Source organism: Lagopus leucura, unplaced genomic scaffold (genome assembly GCF_019238085.1).
Source record: "Lagopus leucura isolate 7727_CA_CO unplaced genomic scaffold, USGS_WTPT01 Super-Scaffold_100004, whole genome shotgun sequence".
Lineage (NCBI taxonomy): Eukaryota > Metazoa > Chordata > Aves > Galliformes > Phasianidae > Lagopus > Lagopus leucura.
The window spans coordinates 16,446,829-16,465,481 of record NW_024962264.1 but is presented as its reverse complement, the minus strand read 5'-3'; the positions used below and the strand labels follow the sequence as shown (position 1 = coordinate 16,465,481).

General features: G+C 35.9%; 1 long non-coding RNA gene across 1 annotated transcript; it reads right to left on the bottom strand.

The window, feature by feature from the left end:
• Nucleotides 1-14,213: 14,213 nt before the first annotated feature.
• Nucleotides 14,214-16,073, bottom strand: LOC122179747. Its single transcript, XR_006178809.1, has 3 exons — nucleotides 15,989-16,073; nucleotides 15,146-15,198; nucleotides 14,214-14,262 (listed from the first exon to the last, which is right to left on the bottom strand). It is a non-coding gene; the product is annotated as an uncharacterized LOC122179747 (long non-coding RNA).
• Nucleotides 16,074-18,653: the final 2,580 nt, after the last annotated feature.

Genomic DNA, 18,653 nt, shown 5'->3' with positions numbered 1-18,653 from the left:
GAGAAGAGAAGAGAAGAGAAGAGAAGAGAAGAGAAGAGAAGAGAAGAAGTAAATTAAATCCTTGAAAGTCTTTCCTATTCAGTAATTACATTAGTAATATTTCTGATGATGATGATTGTTAACATAACTCCTTGCCAATGCCTCCTGCTCTCCTGGTTTTGAATCTGGGCTAGCTGTAATTAACACTCGTCTTGAATAGTAAGAAATGATAATATATGATCTGCGCAGTCACACAAGCCTAGCTGAGTATAGAAGGGATTAATATGTTTGGAGTAGGTGTTCTCAGCTCACATAACTTCTCTGGTCAGAAAAAGGGAATCCTTTTCCTTAATTTTTTTGAGTTAGATATACTCAATAAACAGGCAAATACTCCAGTTATCTATGTTCTTGACCACATGGAGTAAGAACAACTATCAGTATTGCAAAGACGCAAGAAAAGGCAAAAGAAGAAGGAAACCTGTGGATCCAAGCTGCATAAAGGAGGAAGCTCTGTGAGGAAATTAAACGTTCTCCTGTGGGGCTTGCATATGTGTGTGTGGGGAGTTGTTTCATTGTTTTTTTTATTCTCGAGCTTGTAGAAGTGCTTTAGCAAATTACAATTTGAAAAGTTTCCGGATTATTTGTGTAATCCCCATCAAAGCAGTGGGAGACTGTCATTTCTGGTGAACGGGAAATATACAAAAGCAATGAATATTCCAGATAACTGTTTTCCAAGCAGTAAAAACAAATATTAGCCACAGCTGAAAATTCACAGCTGCTTTGTGTTTTCATTCATAACAAGAAATCTATTTTGGTAGATAAGAGCAGCAATGAAATTTAGTACAACATAGACATTTAGGTATGTGAGGAGAGAATTGTAAACTGCCAGTAAAGGATTGTCTCTATTTACAAAAACAAACAACAAAAACAAATAGTAGGCTGGGTGATACTATATTTAGTGTCCTTTACCACAGACCTCCAGGATTTCAGTACTGCTGCAAAGGCCTTCTGAGAAAAAAAAAAGAAAAAACAAAAAAAGAAAAAACAAAAAACAACATTCATTATTTATAACCCTGAAAAAGGGTAAACATTAAAAAAAAAAAAAAAAGAAAAACATACAAAAACCTCAGCAGAAATCGTACATTGTAATTTGCTGCATTGGGGATTTTGATTAATAAAGTGGGTTTTGCTTTTTTTTTAGCATCAATGTACCAATTTAAAATAATAAACTCTAATAAAAAATTAACAATAACATGAAATGTTTCTGTACTGTTCCCTATAATGGCTGTTGACATGAGAAATAAATCATCAAAAGGATTTCTAAAGAACAAATTTAACAAAGAAGTATGAAATAAGAGTGGCTTCAATAGCTATACTCGGTACACAGGCTTAAAATGTAACTCTACGTTCTCCCACATTAAATATTTAAATTCTCATAAGGAACAAAGTGTGTGGGAGACTCTTTTTTCTTCAGGCATATTACATTTCAAAGCAAGGATGTCCTTAGGATCCAGCTAAAGCCTAGATCTGTGATCTATATCCCATTGTTTGGCCTCAAACTAATCATAGCAGAAAATTAATTATGTCCAACATTTCAAACCTAAATTTTTAAAAAGAAGCTTGATCCTGAAGGGCAGGAGTTGCTCAGCATGTTGCATATTGAGGCTCTAAGTGGCCTGATTTTTCAGAACTGCTTGACTTGTCTAACACATTAGCTTTTGATAGAACCAGATGGTGTTCAGGTCTCAGTATTTCAAGGCACCTTGACACAGATCCTTAAACACATTTCTATATAATTCAAGCCACTTTTAATACCTCTGAGAGCTTTGCCCCTGGGCACATAATGGCATGTATTAAATGTAGACGGCAAAATTTGGAAACTTGTGTCTAGGCATCAAAACTGTATATGGCTGGCTAGCAGGTGCTTGATAAATACAATTCAAGTAGAAAGCAGGGAACTAAGTCTTTTTGCATAAACCTAAATTACAAAAGAAAAACTGTAAATTTTGGCCTCTTTTTCATTTTAAGGAATTTTAAGGGGAGAGCGGTAGATGTAGTCTACCTTGACTTCAGGCATTTGATACTGTCTCCCACAACATCCTTATAACAAAGCTGAGGAAGTGTGGGATAGATGAGTGGACAGTGAGGTGGGTTGAGAACTGGCTGACTGGCAGAGCACAGAGGTTCATCGTTGGTGGTGCAGAGTCTGGCTGGAGACCTGTAACCAGTTGTGTCCCCCAGGAGTCTGTGCTGGGTCCGGTCTTGTTCAACATCTTCATCAACAACCTTGATGATAGGAGAGTGGCCACCCTCAGCAAGTTTGCTGACGACATGAAGTTGGGAGGATTGGCTGACACGCCTGAAGGCTGTGCTGCCATTCAGCGAGACCTGGACAGGCTGGAGACCTGGGCAGTAAGAAACCCAATGAGGTTCAACAAAAGCAAGTGTAGAGTCTTGAGTCCAGGGAGGAATAATTGCATGCACCAATACAGGTTGGGGGATGACCTGCTGGAAAGGATCTCTGCGAAGAGGGACCTGGGCGTCCTGGCGGAGAACAGGTTGGCCATGAGCCAGCAGTGTGCCCTCGTGGCCAAAAAGGCCAATGGCATACTGGGGTGCATTAGAAAGAGCGTGTCCAGCAGGTCGAGGGAGGTGATCCTCCTCCTCTACTCTGCCCTGGTAAGGCCTCATCTGGAGTATTGTGTCCAGTTCTGGGCTCCCCAGTACAAAAAAGACAGGGACCTCTTGGAAAGAGTCCAGCGGAGGGCCACAAAAATGGTGAAGGGCCTGGAGCATCTCCCCTATGAAGAAAGGCTGAGTGAACTGGGTCTATTTAGCCTTGAGAAAAGACGACTGAGAGGGGATCTACCAGGTTTATAAATATCTGAGGTGTAGCGGCCATAGTGGTGAGGCCAGTCTCTTTTCAGTGATACATGGAGACAGGACAAGGGGAAACGGACATAAGCTGCAGCATAGGAAGCTTCGCACAAATGTGCACAAGAACTTCTTTACTGTGAGGGTGACGGAGCACTGGAACAGGCTGCCCAGGGGGGTTGTGGAGTCTCCTTCTCTGGAGATATTGTCTTGCCTGGACACCTACCTGTGCGACCTGGTTTAGGGAACCTGCTTTGTCAGGGGGGTTGGTCTTGATGATCTCTAGAGGTCCCTTCCAACCCCTACAATTCTGTGATTCTGTGAATGTGACCTATAAAGGGATCACAAGGTTAAAAATGTGTTTAGTTACCTCAATCTTCAGATTTAAAATGTTCTTCTTTTTCTTTTTCTTTTTTTTTTTTTAAGAGGTGTTGGGGTCTGTATTTTCCTTGATAACAAATATCTAGATGTCAAAGGAGAAAGATTAATCTTATGTATATAGCACATCATCTTGTATTTTTTTTATTATCCAAATAACACAAAGAACAGGAACTTCAATCATTAAAAGCAAAATAGCTTGAAATTAGAACATGTGGACATGCCAATGCACAGTCCAAGTATTATGGAAGATTTTATTTCCAAAACCTAGCCCAAAAATGTTTGGGAAATCTGAGGTATTTCAGAAAGGCTCATTGCTGTGAACTCCAGCATCTATCACACATCGCAAATTTCTTTCCTTTCCAACACTACTCCAAATGTTTTTAACAAAATGGTTGCATCTCCTCCACCCTTCTACGATATGAGCTCTCTGAATCTCTCTCAGGCCTACAAGGGATACATTGTAGAGGGGAAAAAAATGTAAATAGAAATAAATTTTCCTAATATATTAAAATTCTTCTACTGGACATAAAAAAATGGAGTACCAGTGTGCATCAAGAATAATTATTTCTCCCACTAGTTGAATTATTCACAGTATTGCAGAATGGGTAAGTGCTTGCTTGCTTTTGTTACAAACAGATAGTACTGAGTTTTCTAGTTTTGCTGTTGACATTAAAAATGAGAAGGAAACAGTATTTTGCAGAAGTGTCAAGATGAAGCAGCAATATCCTTGAAACACCAAAGTGAACTGTAATCAACATCATAGTTACCTCTTACCAAGCACGCAATGTCCCACAAGAGATGTGTAACCAGAATCCTCTAATGGCCCTCAGTGATCAGAGTGAGATGGACTTAGTTGGATTTCTCCCAATTCTACTCCGAATGCAGAAAGGCTGTTTGGGCATCTCAAACTGTCTCAAGCAGATTTCAAGTCTGACAGTATTAGCAGTACTCAGTATTCAAGGTTTTTTTCGTTGTTGTTGTTGTTTGTTTGTTTGTTTGTTTTTCCCCTTTACTTTTACAGAATTGTTTTGGCTCTGTCAAATATGAATGAATATTTTATTTGTCTGAAAACCTTTGCTAGAAAGCTATATTTAACCTCATCGTTTACTCTCAGATTAGTCCTGAAGTATTTTTGTTTTTAATGGTTTTAATTTATTATCCACTCAATATCCGAGCAAAAAGGAATCCATTCCTTTATTCGTTTGTTTTTGAGAAGTCAGTTTGTTTTACTCTCTGAGCATTCAAATAGGTATCTCATTCAAATCTGACTTTTTATTGAAGGTAAACTAGAAATACAAAGGCATTTTAGCGTTTTGCCATTTAAAGTCACTGTCAAGACATCACAGACATAAACAGTATTTTCTTCTGAAACGTAAGGATTAATGTTTTAGAATAATCTGCAGAGCATGGAGGTTTTAAATTGGCACCTACTTTGATTTGAAGGAAAATTATGGAGGCACTTGGAGTCTCATTGTAGAGGAAATGAAGTCATTGACCTTTTATATGGTGTTGAATATGATATTTACTGTGAAATAATAACGATGGCACCAATAACAACAATCACTGATTTAAACTACGCAGAATAATGAGGAAAAATACGTCCTTAAACTTGATTTCTATGTAAAAATGAGCTGATGACGCTCATAGAATGCCTCTAGAATACAATTAATGATTTTTTTCTTTAGATTCACATTCCTCATAAAAAATAACAGACAAGAAGTGGAAAGAAAACCTAGACATACTATGAATTAAGGACCTAAGAATTCAATACTCAACTTGTAGAATGAAAAATTTCAACAGCAAAATTAATCAAACTAAACTTCAACTTATTTTGAACTATGATATATTTGAATTGCTTTGACTCTCCCTTGATGAACACGGATGGAAATAATTCAAAGCAACCACTTCAGCGTAAAATGGGAGACAAACCAGATTTAGGCCTTTGTAACCATAGTCTGGACCCACAAAAATTATTATATGTATTAGACACCACACTACTTTTTTCCAGGAGAAATTGGTGATACATGGAAACCTGGGATTTACAAATAGTTTAAAGTATACAGTGAATAGTAGCATTGAGTAAGCAGAGAGGTAGACAACAAAAGCCAAAAGTTGACAGGCCTGTTCAGTCTCTTTCTTGTTATCTGATGAGCCTATCAATAGGAAATGGAAAGAAATCCAATGAGTTTCCCAGCCTTAGAATAGTGTTGAATGTCAGACTCCTTAAAAAATTGCTAGGCTTTAAGATGCGATACGCAAGAGTCAACAAAACAATTTCACTCTTATAGTTGTTTAAAATAATTAGTAGCTGAAATTCTTAATTTGTTCTGACTAAAACAACTACTTATTTTCTTTCAAAGGGAGGAAAAGTAAGGTGTTAAATATAGTTTGATAGTGATAGGACAAGGAAGAATGGTGTTAAACTAAGACGGGGAGGTTTAGGTTAGATATTAGGAGGAAGTTTTTCCACACAGAGGGTGGTGACACACTGGAATAGGTTGTGAAGGAGGTTGTGGATGCCCCATCCCTGAAGGCATTCAAGGCCAGGCTGGATGTGACTCTGGGTAGCCCCATCTAGTGGTTGGCAACCCTGCACATGACAAGGGGGTGGAAACTAGATGATCACTGCGGTCCATTTCAACCCAGGCCATTCTATGATTCTATGAAATCCTTCTTGCATAAGTCCCCCTGCAAAATTAGACTTCCATCCAGAGTTCACAGCAATGATATCAAAAGTTACAGTCCCCCATTCCTGTTCATCAATCTAAACAGAGCTTTTGTGTTGTTCTTTTTGTTTTGTTTCTTTGATTTTATATTTTAATAGGTGAAGCGTGCGACCTCAGTACAGATTTAAAACAACTCTAAAATATCTGGTAACAATGCTACTCAGGCTTTCCTTTAGAGCCTAAATTAACCATTAAAAATTGTTGTACGGTAAAATGTAAATGTGACATTCTCAGTACATCAATAATCCATAGGATTTATGGCCAAGTTCCCAGGTGGACACACTATATCAGACAGGAAAGAGGTGGACCTTTTTGAGATGCAGTGTTTAGAAATCTGGCACAATAGTGTTCAGGACTTACTGGAATCCCAGTGTCATTTTTACATTGTTAAAAAGCCGTGTAAAAATATCTAGTAAAGATTACATACCAGCAGGAGCAAGCTTACCTAAATGCTTGTGTTTTCCTACTCTCTTGTTTGTTCAGCTTTTCAAAAACTGAATACTATACTGTTCGCTCACAATACTCATTAATTATTTCCTTGGTATTCATTAGCATGCTGTTTTTCTTTGGTGGCAGATTCACAAATAGACACTTCTCTTTTTTCTATATTATCTTTCCTGTAAGACTGAGAGAATAAAATTAATTACAGAAAGAATGCAGTAGTTTAATGTATGAAAACAGATGGTTATTTAAAATTACTTAGTTTTAATGTTTAATATTAAGAAACATGCTTATTAACCATAAATGTGATGGTAATTAGGCATAATTTATTCATGTATCTCTCTGAGTCATTGATGACAATTTATTTGAGAACACTATCCTCCTTTGCATCTTAGTACATTTACATGTTATGAAACAAATAACAAAAAAATTAAAACTACATCTATTTCTATATATCCTTTTATTCAGAACAAAACGACTGTTCTGCATTAGTTTGAGAAATATTCTGCAGGTAACTTAACTTTGCAAAATGGTAGAAGAGCTTCTAACTTTAAAAAAAAAAAAAAAAAGAAAAAAAAACACCTTATTTTTGGCCACATACAACGGAGTTCAATCTACATTTTTATACGTACAGGAACATAAAACCAATCTGAAAATTGCTTTAGTTAAGAAAAGTTACATTCATTTTAAAATAATAAAGACAACCAAACTGAAAACACATTAGCAGTTCAAATAACCACATTCAGTGCGATGTAGAGCACTGAATAGGATCTCACTTCTGAAAATACCTGTACTCAATATTTAATATATAGTATTGAAATGTCTATGCCAACAGTTTCAATAGAAGTGAATTTCTATAAAATCTTCTCTACAATTAGACACCCCAGGTGTAATAAATGGAATGGCAATTGGACACGTTATTCCAGTTTAAGTGTTTTTGATAGACATAATAAACCAAAACCAAGCTTACTATTCCCTCAGGTGTGTAGATAAGCAGTATCCGAAAATTTACATATTCAAAAACTCTAGAAGATTCTGTAAGAAATAAACATTGAAAACAGCTGTTCTTCTCTAGTTCTGTTTTCACATGGCAGTATTTTTTTTCTGAATGCCTATTTGTAACAAAGTGCTTTATATCACAGTGATATTTTATTTTTTCTCATTTATTGGCATTTGAGGTTTTTGGTGACATTACACCTTACAGAAGGCATTTTTGTTAAGGCCAATTTTCTCCTGAGTTCTTGAATTTATTTCACATTTCCAAAAGATTGTTGGCTGCTAACAAAAGAATGGAAGTGAATTCTTCTGCCAAACCAAATAGTTTTATACAAACCTTACTTTTACTATGAAGTAACCAAGGGCAAAACCACAGAAACCTTTTCTCCTCAAAGGAATTGAAGTTCAACAACATTCTGTATCACTAGAGCTGTGTTACTAGTGTAACAAGGTCTTCACTGTATGACTCAAAAAGGGCTCCAGAGCACACGAAGGAGTCAGGGAGTCCAAGAATGACTCAAGCTTAAAGTGTCAGTGGAGTCTCACAGATAGATATAACAGCAATGGTAAAGGAACAAAACAGCTGAAATTGTTAAAGTGTCACAAATGATGTCTAATATAGAGAACATTAAGATTTTGATCATTACACTATAATCTCCTGCTTTGCCATTTTCAACAAACACTGGAGTCATTTACTTAAAAACATTACTAATATAATACCTGTGCAGATTTTCTTTTCTTAACTAAGCTTTACTATTTCTTGGCATCTGATTAAAAGGAATATGAAATGTAATGAAATGAGATAAAGTAAGAAGCCTCCAAAATCCATGTTTTCATACCACATTGTAAACTAGGAACAAACCTACCCGGAGTACCCATCATGCCAAATGAGAGGAAAAGCTGCAGTGGTTGCAGCCCTGTGCAACCACCAGATGGCACCCAGAGCGACAGTCTGTAATGCTCAACACCAGGGCAGCGGGGTGCCTACACGCTCCTTAATTACCATTTCTCTTTAGTTCCAGCAGTTGCATCCTTTGACGTGCTAATGAAGGAGGACAGGAAAACAATCTTAAGATGCCTCTCAGAGCTCTCAGAGCACCAAGGACAAAGGGAAGGAGAAAAAAAAAACAAAAACAGTTGCAAGCAGACGATGAAATTCATGTAGAGAAAGTGCTGAGCAATGAGAAGGACTCAGTCAACCTTTCACCTCAGTCATACCAATTTAAACCTTGCATATTCTACAGTAGCGCTATTTCTGGGAGAAAAAAAAAAAAAGAAAAGAAAAGAAAGAAAGAAAGAAAAAAAGAAAGGAAGAAATATAATCCTGATCCTTTAGCTTTATTATCTCTTGTCACAGCACTAGATAAATTATGCCTTTGGGAGTCTCAGTTGAGTGATAAAACTGTTTATTAGGAATTTAACAATTACCGAAATGAGAGGGGAAAGAATGGAATATCGCAACCCACATCATAATCCCCAAAGATAATTATTTCAGACAGATAAAGATAATAAAATACGGAGTTTTTAGTTCCATAATATGACACGATGTTCCAGAACATGCATTGCCTTCACACAGAAAGCAAGATGAAAATTACTTTTTTGTTTGTTTGTTGGAATGGCTTTTAACTATTAATATACACTGCCTCTGCATCAAGAGGCAGTTTTGTGTTCCCTTTTCTGTTTGCAGTTTCAGCCACACAAAGAACACTGCGAAAATGAGAACAAAAACCACAGGGAAAGTAAAGAAATTCAGGTTTCATTGCTGAGCTTGACCATCTGATAAGTTCCAAGGAAGAAACCCAGGTATGGCAACTTATTTTACTCACCTCACAGAAACTTCTCCCTTACTGTGTCATACTCTATAGCATTTTGGTACAGCTTTAATTTCTTCTCTGCAAGCATCAGTAAACCTGGCTAAGAAGCCTGACAAGGATTACTCCTGAATATTCTAATTACAGTGGCCTTTGTATCATCTCTTGTATTATCATTCCTCTTGCACACTGGTGCAAGACAGCTGGGAGAGACTAATCCCCGTTTGCTGAAACCATTCCTCACAGGATGCTTACAAATGATCTGAATTCAAGAAAAGATACAGGTGGCTTAAAAACACACAACTTTGGGACTGATTTTCTGCCAAGCAGAAAACTCGGACAGAAATAAATCTCCTGGGACACTTTCTTCATTTTACGCTACATAAGTTGTTACAGTTAGGAATACAGTCATGCTTTTCAATGCCAGCTGCTGCAACAGAGTTAGCATCCACAGATCTCCATTACTAATGAGAAATACATTCAAAATTAAATTAATAAATAAACAAAAAGGAGGCCTAGGTAAGAAGACAAATTCTTCAAAACAAGTATTTAAACAAAATCCATTATCCTCTCAAAATCTGTAATATTCAAGCCAAATGAACTAAGTCAAAATAATTTGTCAGAAAAATGCTTGTTCAGTATCTGAGATGTTTACTTTTTCTTGATTATGACAATGATGCAAGTTCCCTGTTCCTGGAAATGTTAAAGGCCAGGCTGGCTGGGACTATGAGCAATCCCTATGGGACTGAGATGTATCTCTGCCCAGGGCATGGGGGTTGGAACTGGATGATCTTTAAGGTCCCTTCCAATGCAAGCCATTCCATAGTTCTATGACAACCCAGACAGATAGTTGTATGACATGTTCTTAAAATATCCTATTTAAAACAAATACTTTGTCTACAGATTATAATTGATTTTCCTTCTCCTGTGTACAGAAATGGAAAAATCACCTCATGATAAAATTTTTGATGTGCTGTAAGATCTGTTTCCCTATCAACACTTTCTCAGAGCAATAAAGGAAACCCAGCACTTCAAGTTTTCTAAATCTAAGTAAATTGTTCTTGAAACCTGCTGCTCTTTTTTAAACACTACATGATCTTAAAAGTGGTATATATGAGAGCAGTCACAGTGCTTCCACATAAAATTAACCTTCTATTATATTCAGTAAACAAGGGAACAGAAACAGTGCCAGCATCAGGAGCAATAGAATGCTTTTACTTTCCTCTATCAGGAGTAATCCAACTTGTGCAAAGAAGATGGGGCTCTATCATTTGCAGAAAGTTTGGCAGTTTTACTAAGATAGGATCCATATGCTTCAAAATGAGCAGAACTACATGCATGACAGTGACTTTTTTTGTGAGCTGCTGAAAATCTCTGGTATGTACACAATGTGGAGAAGAGGCACAATATTAAATTTACTTGTTTCGCTTCACGTCATGGGATTGAATGTTGTGGATGATTTTACATAATTGATTTTCCATTAAACAAACAAACAAAAAAACCAACCTGAGTTAGTTGAGTTTTGGAAGAGAATTAAATGAGTGGACCCTTTTCTGTTCGAGCTATTGGGATACCTAGAAAACTATTCAATTTTTCACAAAACTCAAGCTTTTCATGAATCTTAACTAAAACAACTAATATATTCTCTATTTCAGATATTTTTGAATTATGATGGGGAGGATCTTCACTCAGCAAAATGATGCTGGATTGATTGTAGGTGCTGGAGATACATTTCTAACACAGTAATGTGGTAACTATACTAAATCGTATGAACACCCAACATTAAAACTAAATTCAATGTGGGTAATAGATACTAAACATGTCTGATCATTCATCCTGATAGGAAGTATCAGGTAAACGTCTAGGAAAATCAATTAAACAAGACAAAGAAGACTCAAATAGGCACCATTAAGCAAGGCACCAAAACTAGAAGATGATCTTACAGCTAATTTATTAGAAGATTTCTCTCAAGACTACCATTATCTCAAATAATTACTGTGTGCAAAAGATGGGTTGTAACTCTCTCCCACCAGCGTATTAATGCCAATACAATGACTAGCAATTATGGCATAGGTATTCAAAAGACTGTCATTTTAATATTATGTTCTTCCTCTTCCTTCTTTTCTGAGATATTTTGCACTTTATCATAGGGATTGTAATTCTTTGCATACAGAGTACCAGTGGGAGCTTGCTTGCATATACTTCAGCAAATACTTTTGAAATATTAAACATTTAATTAAAGGCAGATGTCCAAAATCAGCATGTGTATGTACTTGGGTGGGTAATTTAAAAAGTTCTCCAGCTGGACAGGTTCAAGGATTTTGTTATCAGCAGAGAGATCATAGATAAATTCATCTGGAAGTGCTCTGTATGTAGGGATGCCTTTATATAGGATAACCAGCCAATATACATAAAGATTCAGCCTAGGTATTTTCCTGTAAGAGGAATAAGTAGCTATGTGATTAGACTAGCCAGGTGTAGGACAGTTTTTTTTTTATAGGTTTATAAAGCATCTATGTACCCATTCATTTTCACTGTCAAATTGTATGTCTTTTATGTCAGTTCTCTTCCCAGAAGGAGGCTTAATCTTGAAAAGTAACAGCAAAATTTCAGCTCACACTGAAGTACATAGGCACCACTCACTGTATGAGGATTTTGAAAAAGCAACAGCTTAAAATTTTGCCTTTTAATAAACTACTACTGTACAAGAAGCAGCATTAAGTAACAGAATTCTAATTGAGAGAGACATTATTTTAGAAGAAATTTCTCAGACTAACATCGGTATATTGTTTGCCTTAAGAAAAAGAATTTGGCATGAATCAAAAGTCAAATTGCTTTTCAAGTCAAAAGTATTACAGAATTATTCGGTGTTAAAACTACATGGATATTCTTTTTGCTGTTTTACTTCTCAGTTGATTAATTTTCCTTCTCCTGGTCATACACTGCTGAATGCTATCACTAAACTCAGAAAAATTAAATCTCTAGGTTCTTTCCTCTGCAAAAAAATTTCAGGAGAATAATTTTCTTAAAAGTAGAGCTGCTACAAGTGTTTTTTATAGCACATTTCTTATCCAAGCAGCAAATATACCCAAAGGAATACTGAGCTTATCTAAAAGTATTTTGCAGCATTTTATGATGTATGGCAAGGTTGCTGTGTACCAGAATGAAAAAAAGATTTTATAAGAGGAAAAAAATAAAATAAAATTTGGATGTGCTTTTCAGAATAGATCTGATTTTTCTAAAGAATCATTTAATATTAGTGGCATCAATTTCCAGGACCAAAATGCTTCCTATCTCCACAGGGACATCCTAGCACAAGCAACACCAGTTCTGTTGCCCACAGTTCCTGTTTCCGATCCAGGGCCTTACACATTTCTAGTCTTATTGTCTTCTTACTACCTCTCACTGCCTACTTGTTGGTAATTCAGTATGAATAGCAACATAAAAATAAAATAAGAATAAAAATAAATAAATAAATAAATAATCTTGACATGATGAAATTTGAAATGGCACCTTAAAAGTTGGAAACTAATATAAATAATGACATAGACTGATGCACAAAGTAACAAATACAAAGTGCATATAAATTGATGGATGAATTAAAATGTCAAAATTAGAAGAGAAGGGAGGAAGATAATGTCTTTTCCATAATATATCAACATTTGCTCATGATCCAAGTTAGCACAAACTTATCATTTATTTGACTTAAATAACAAAGCTTCTGCTTAGAGAGGATGTAGGACAAATGTCTGATCTGTCTTAGATGGAACAACTGGATATAACTATCATAAAACTGCAACACCACTCTGAAGCTGAAACAGAACCTTATGCCCATTACTTAATAAATTTCTAAAAGATAAGTTCAATAAAAATATATCCAATTTCACACTGCAGAATCTCACAGGGCCACACATGCTGTATATATTTTATTGAATTCTGCCTGAAGCACAGATTTGTAAATGAGAAATTATCTGTTTCTGAAACTCTACTAAAATCTTTTTGTTCTCCAAAGTTGATTGTATTTCCACTTTAAGTCCCTCACCTCACTCATTTTTTTTCTCTTGATCTACACAGGCTAGAATAGCAGAAGACTTTTTCAGACATACACACATTAGAAAGCAGACAATGTTCCTCTCCATTCTGAATGAAAGAATATTAAAATTATTTGTTCAGTCTGAAGTAAATCACCATTTTGGAGTCAGTGAGTAACATTCACAGAAAAGAGCTACAGTAAATCTTTAAGAAATACCTGTCAGAAGTCACCATCTCCTAGCTATTAATATCAGATTTCACCTTTCAAGAAAAGGGGGAGGAAAAAATAAATAATCTAATGAAATTTCCATGTATTTTTCCACAAAAACCAAAGGTCCAGAGTTTCTAAAACAGCATAGAGTCTGTTTTTTCTCAAGCCCAGAAGACGTTAATGCAGCCATTCTGCTGGGTGTCCTCTGTAATATCGCCCAGCTCGGGGCTGTATAATTTAAAGAATCAAACCAGCAGACTGGTGCCTCCCTGTGGAAAGCTTACTGTATTTTCCCAGACAGATGTCAGACAGACTCAGCCATCAAAGGCAGTGCTGCTGACTGATGTCTAAGTCAAAGACAAACAAACAAACAAACCTAAAGATAACTTTAATGGAGCAAATATAAGCAGATCAAAGGCATAGAGGAAAGGAAGTATGTGCGACAGTAGCACACATTCGGAGTTAAGCTGACAAACAAGAGAATCAAAGAGAGGAAGAGGACATGATTTCTTACTTCCAAAATTTAGACATAAGCATGGCACCTAAAAAAAGATATCAAGATATAAATCTGGATCATTTCTTTATCACCACAGTGAGTGTGCTTGCAGTAAAACAAGCAATGACACCATTGTATACCCTGACAGCATTCAGGCTCACTGTGGGGAAAAAGCTACAATCCTAACAGCCTGCTGAAACCTCAGCCACTATCAAACAAACTTTCCAACAAGGTGTCCTGCTGAGAAGTCCTTCTCTCCAGTTTTCCGCAAACATCAGTCACTGTAGTAGGGTTATAACACTGCTGAGTTCTTTCCTAACCAAGAGATACAAAGGGTATGAATGTACTCAAAGCCTCACTTAGGTTTTGCCAAAATTCAGGGGATGAATTCTCCTTGTTCAGGAGGTTCACAGCAGAGGTGAACTGACTTCTACTTCAGATGATTCCTGATTCCTGCACAGCCCCTCCTGATGAGAGCTCAGCTGCTCTGGTTAAGGTCATCTGGAGAATGTCTTAAGTTGAACCAGATTCTACCAGGATAAACAAAACCCTTTATCTCCATCCATCTCCAGACTAATAACAATGGAGGGCAAACATCAGTGTTGTTATATTAGTCTTCTTATTATTTATGACAGAAAGACTTGGTCTCTTAAACTCACATAAACTGTGCTCTGCCTAGGTTTGCAGCTTGGATTTTCCTTATCTTACTAGCAGATGACTGTTTAGGCTTTCTAAGTAACATACGCAATTAAGTAACAATAAAACCCATTTGCAAGTACAGTTATTCCAACAGGTAACAGGAAATTGCTTCTTGCAGACTTAGTGCATTTCTGTAGTGAAAATGGTTTTTAAGAAGTCCTAGCACAATATTAGTTTTTCATAGTCAGTGAATTGTATCACTGTCACTGCATTTTATAGAAGAACTTCTGTAAAGCTAAGTACCACTGCTAGCTTGAGTAACTCTTCCACAGTTTAATGAATAGAAAACCTCTCACATTATTTCACAGCTACCACTTTTCCAAAACATTTTACAATGAAAGAACTGCAGCTTGCCTTCCTGTGAACATCAGATAAAGATTCCTCCCTGGACATACCAACAGGAGAAATCCACCACAGTACAGCTTCAAACTACCCATTAACACCAAATAGGAAAGGTAGAAGTACTAATTTTGAAAATGTTAATTCCTGCACTTCTTACCTCAGAAAGAGCCCTTCTGCAGGACAGATGACTTCTTTGCCAATTTAGAGACACTAAAAAGACACAAACCCCGTGGTAAGTATTGGCCAGTTCTGTAATCCACACACCCCATTAGCTGAAGACTAGCAAAATCAGAATAATGTGCAGACTAAACCTTCTACAAAGACAGGGAGGTATCTCATGAATTCCTTTCCTCTTGTTCCTTCAGAACATTCTGAAATAAGAATCTTTCTGAATGGGTTTGCTTAAAGTGCCTATGTATTGCAATGATTCTTCAATAAAATCCAATTTCCCTGAGACAGTAGGCAGTAGCAAGCAAATTTTCAAGACTTACTTTTCTTGATCCTTTAAAAATAAACTAAAATGCTGTGTTGAGTAGGGAGAAGGGCCAAAAATCAGAAAATGTTTTTGTGGAAACCCACAAAACATCAAAAGAAAAAGGGAGTCAGTCTTGAGCAGAGAAGATAGATTTTACGCATTTTCAGGAGAGCACATGGAGGGAAATTCAAGACAATCCTTAAAAGAGTGTTGATTTCAAATTAAACATTAATTAATGTTTAAAATTAAATGTTTAAATTAAGCAGCTACTAACAAGTAAATGATGATGAAGTCAGTGAGAACAGAATTGCTAGTTACCAGGGAAGTGTAGTCTGAAAACAATACTAGGTATCATTTTCATTTTGTATTTTGCACAGCTATTATGTTCTATTCAGACTTCAGTGATCATTATTCTCCCTGCAGCACCAACAGATATTCAAACATTTAAAAAAGTATTTAGGTCCAATTCTCATTATGTGAAAATAAATAAATAAACAAATGCACTCATATATATCTACTGCTTACCTACTTTCTTTGTTTTCATGAACTTTTAAGGTTCAACTCTTCAAACTTTCTTTACGATTTGAGATCCAAAACTTTATTTGATGAGTTTCTTCTCCTGTAAGAAAAAGCCAAGGTGAAATGGCAATAGAGCAAAACAAAATATCTATCATGAAATTGAAACCAACTCTAAAGAAAAAGAACACTCTTTCTGGTGGGTTTTTCATTTGTTTATTTGGTCATTTTTTCTCTTAGACTCATGATTTCCATAGATCCAAAAGGTACTGCTGACACTACACAATACCTTGATCAAGTGCAATGCCATGTAAATGGAATTAATAGGAAAAAGTTTGCATGACCTCAGGAGCTGCCAATTAGTATTACTAAGTGGGTGGTAATAATTGCATTAATAGATAATGTTAGCTTTGTTCCTTTTCACCTACAAGTATAGTAGTTCAGAAATGCTACTTGTATATAATAAAAATTAATTACAATTGCTGTGGTAACTACAACTTTAATTAAACACTACATGGTACGATAATGCTAAGTAATCTTGATAGGTGTTTGGTGCTGAATATTTAACACTAAATTTCCTTCTCTTATTATATTGTCTGAAGTATTTCCATGGCTGTTTTCTCAATTATATTGTTCAAATTCTACGGTATAAAGAAACAGACTGAAGTTCTGTTAATTGTTTTGCAACTATTAATGTATCCATAAGAAATGAATACTGTTTTCATAACTCATATATTTTTCAAATTTCACATAATGAAGTTGTTGTGAATGCTAAGCTGTTGATTATAAATGCATCTTTTCAGAATAAGCACATATATGTATATATTCCAAACTTACATAAACATAAAAATTTAGGACTAAAAAAAATTTATATGTGAAGTTGATATTTGCAAGTGTGTTATAAACCTTTATTTTGATTAATTCTATCAGACTGATTTTTTGAACATATCGGTACCTGAGCAGTTCTGTTGAAAGCCCAGACTCCAGCTGTGAATGATAAGCGCTTGAAACTCTGGTTCATCTGAGCCACGTTTACTTGCACTGTAAACTGAGATTACACTGTGTCTGAATGTTATAGGAAGCAACACTACTAACTGTTGCCAGAAACTTCCTACTGCAAGAATTTCATATCAGTAAATTAGTATCAGAACGCACAGGAACGTACATAGACAGCATACAAGCGTTTTCCTTCTAAATAAACTTTGGATACATAGTTTGGATTTCTTGTGGCCTAAATTAGCCTGGAAGAAAACAGCAGATAAGATTACACTACTCAGACTGAAATTTTCTCTGTCGCCTCTCTATCTTGGGCTGATTTCTTTTGCCTTCAAGATTCATTTAAAATAGTTCAGCCTAGTTATAGGGAACAAAAATACAGTGCTCAGAATTATGCTGGAAAGCTTTCATGCATTGAAGTGAGTGCCTGAAATGAGAATGAAATGTCTGGGTGTCAAGAATGTACTTTTTGAAAACCCTATGAAAATCCAAGGAAAATACATGACAGACCAATAAGACTTTCCATTCTTCCATTCAGTCTATGTTCGCTGTGGAGACCAAGGCAGTATGATGTATCTGCATGGGAGGAGAAGAATATCCTGACTTTTCCAAACCTCTCAGTATATAATTTGATGTACAATTTGGGGTTTTTGAGTTTGCCAGTTTGCCATTTTATTTCACTGAAATTGCTTAATAACCTGCATCTGCTTCCTGGTAGACTGTAGTAGGTTAAATTACTGGGTTCATAAGCTGTGTAGCTAAAAGTCATATATCAAAGACTATAAACTCATATTCATTTCTTCTACAGCAAAGGGATAGATGATTAACATTAATTGATGTGAGGACAGTACAAAATATTTTTTCTTGCTTTTTACACTTCATAACTTTGGGATGCATTTGGCCTTAGAGAAATTTTGACAGACTGTGTAATCAACATGATGACCACTGATGAAAAATTTCTGTTAATTGGTCACAGTTCAGGTAAAAGGAATGGACACGAGGTGCATTGCTCACCACACTCCTTTCCATCTTGCCCTCTCTTCACTATCTGCTCCCAGATGCAGACATTAATACCTCTGTGCCTACTCAATAAAATACTGCAGAGAAATGATCTTTTCTCAAAACTAAATCATTTACATTTATTTATTTATTATTATGCACTGCTTCTTTCAGACAGAGGAGCATTTTATTCAATTTAAATGCCTACAGAACTATGGCCTTAGAATATCTCTTTAAAAAAACAAAAACCGCAGTTTAAATGGTACTTAACTGGGCTTTAGTTAGGTGTGAAAGTCTGAGCTAATCTATTAATAATGAAGTTTTCAGCTAAAAATTTAAAGAAGTAAAGATCAAATAAAGATGAAAGAGTCTGAATCTCATTTTTAGTCTTACATCTTTATTCAGTATAGTATTTTATGTTACTTAGTCATTTTAGACTTAAAGGAAGTAATGACCTCCTACTGATTTGCAAAAGGTGTTCAACTGGACTAAATCTGTCCACTGAGCTATTTCCTGTAAAGGAGATAACATGGAACTGCATTTTCAAAACGTTATTCTAACCATGCAGTCATGTTAGATATGATGTCTTACGTATGGAAATGATTTTTCAGGAGAAAGACCCAGTTCTCCAAGTTTAAAAGAATTGTATTCATTCATATATGCATAAGAGGAATCACAT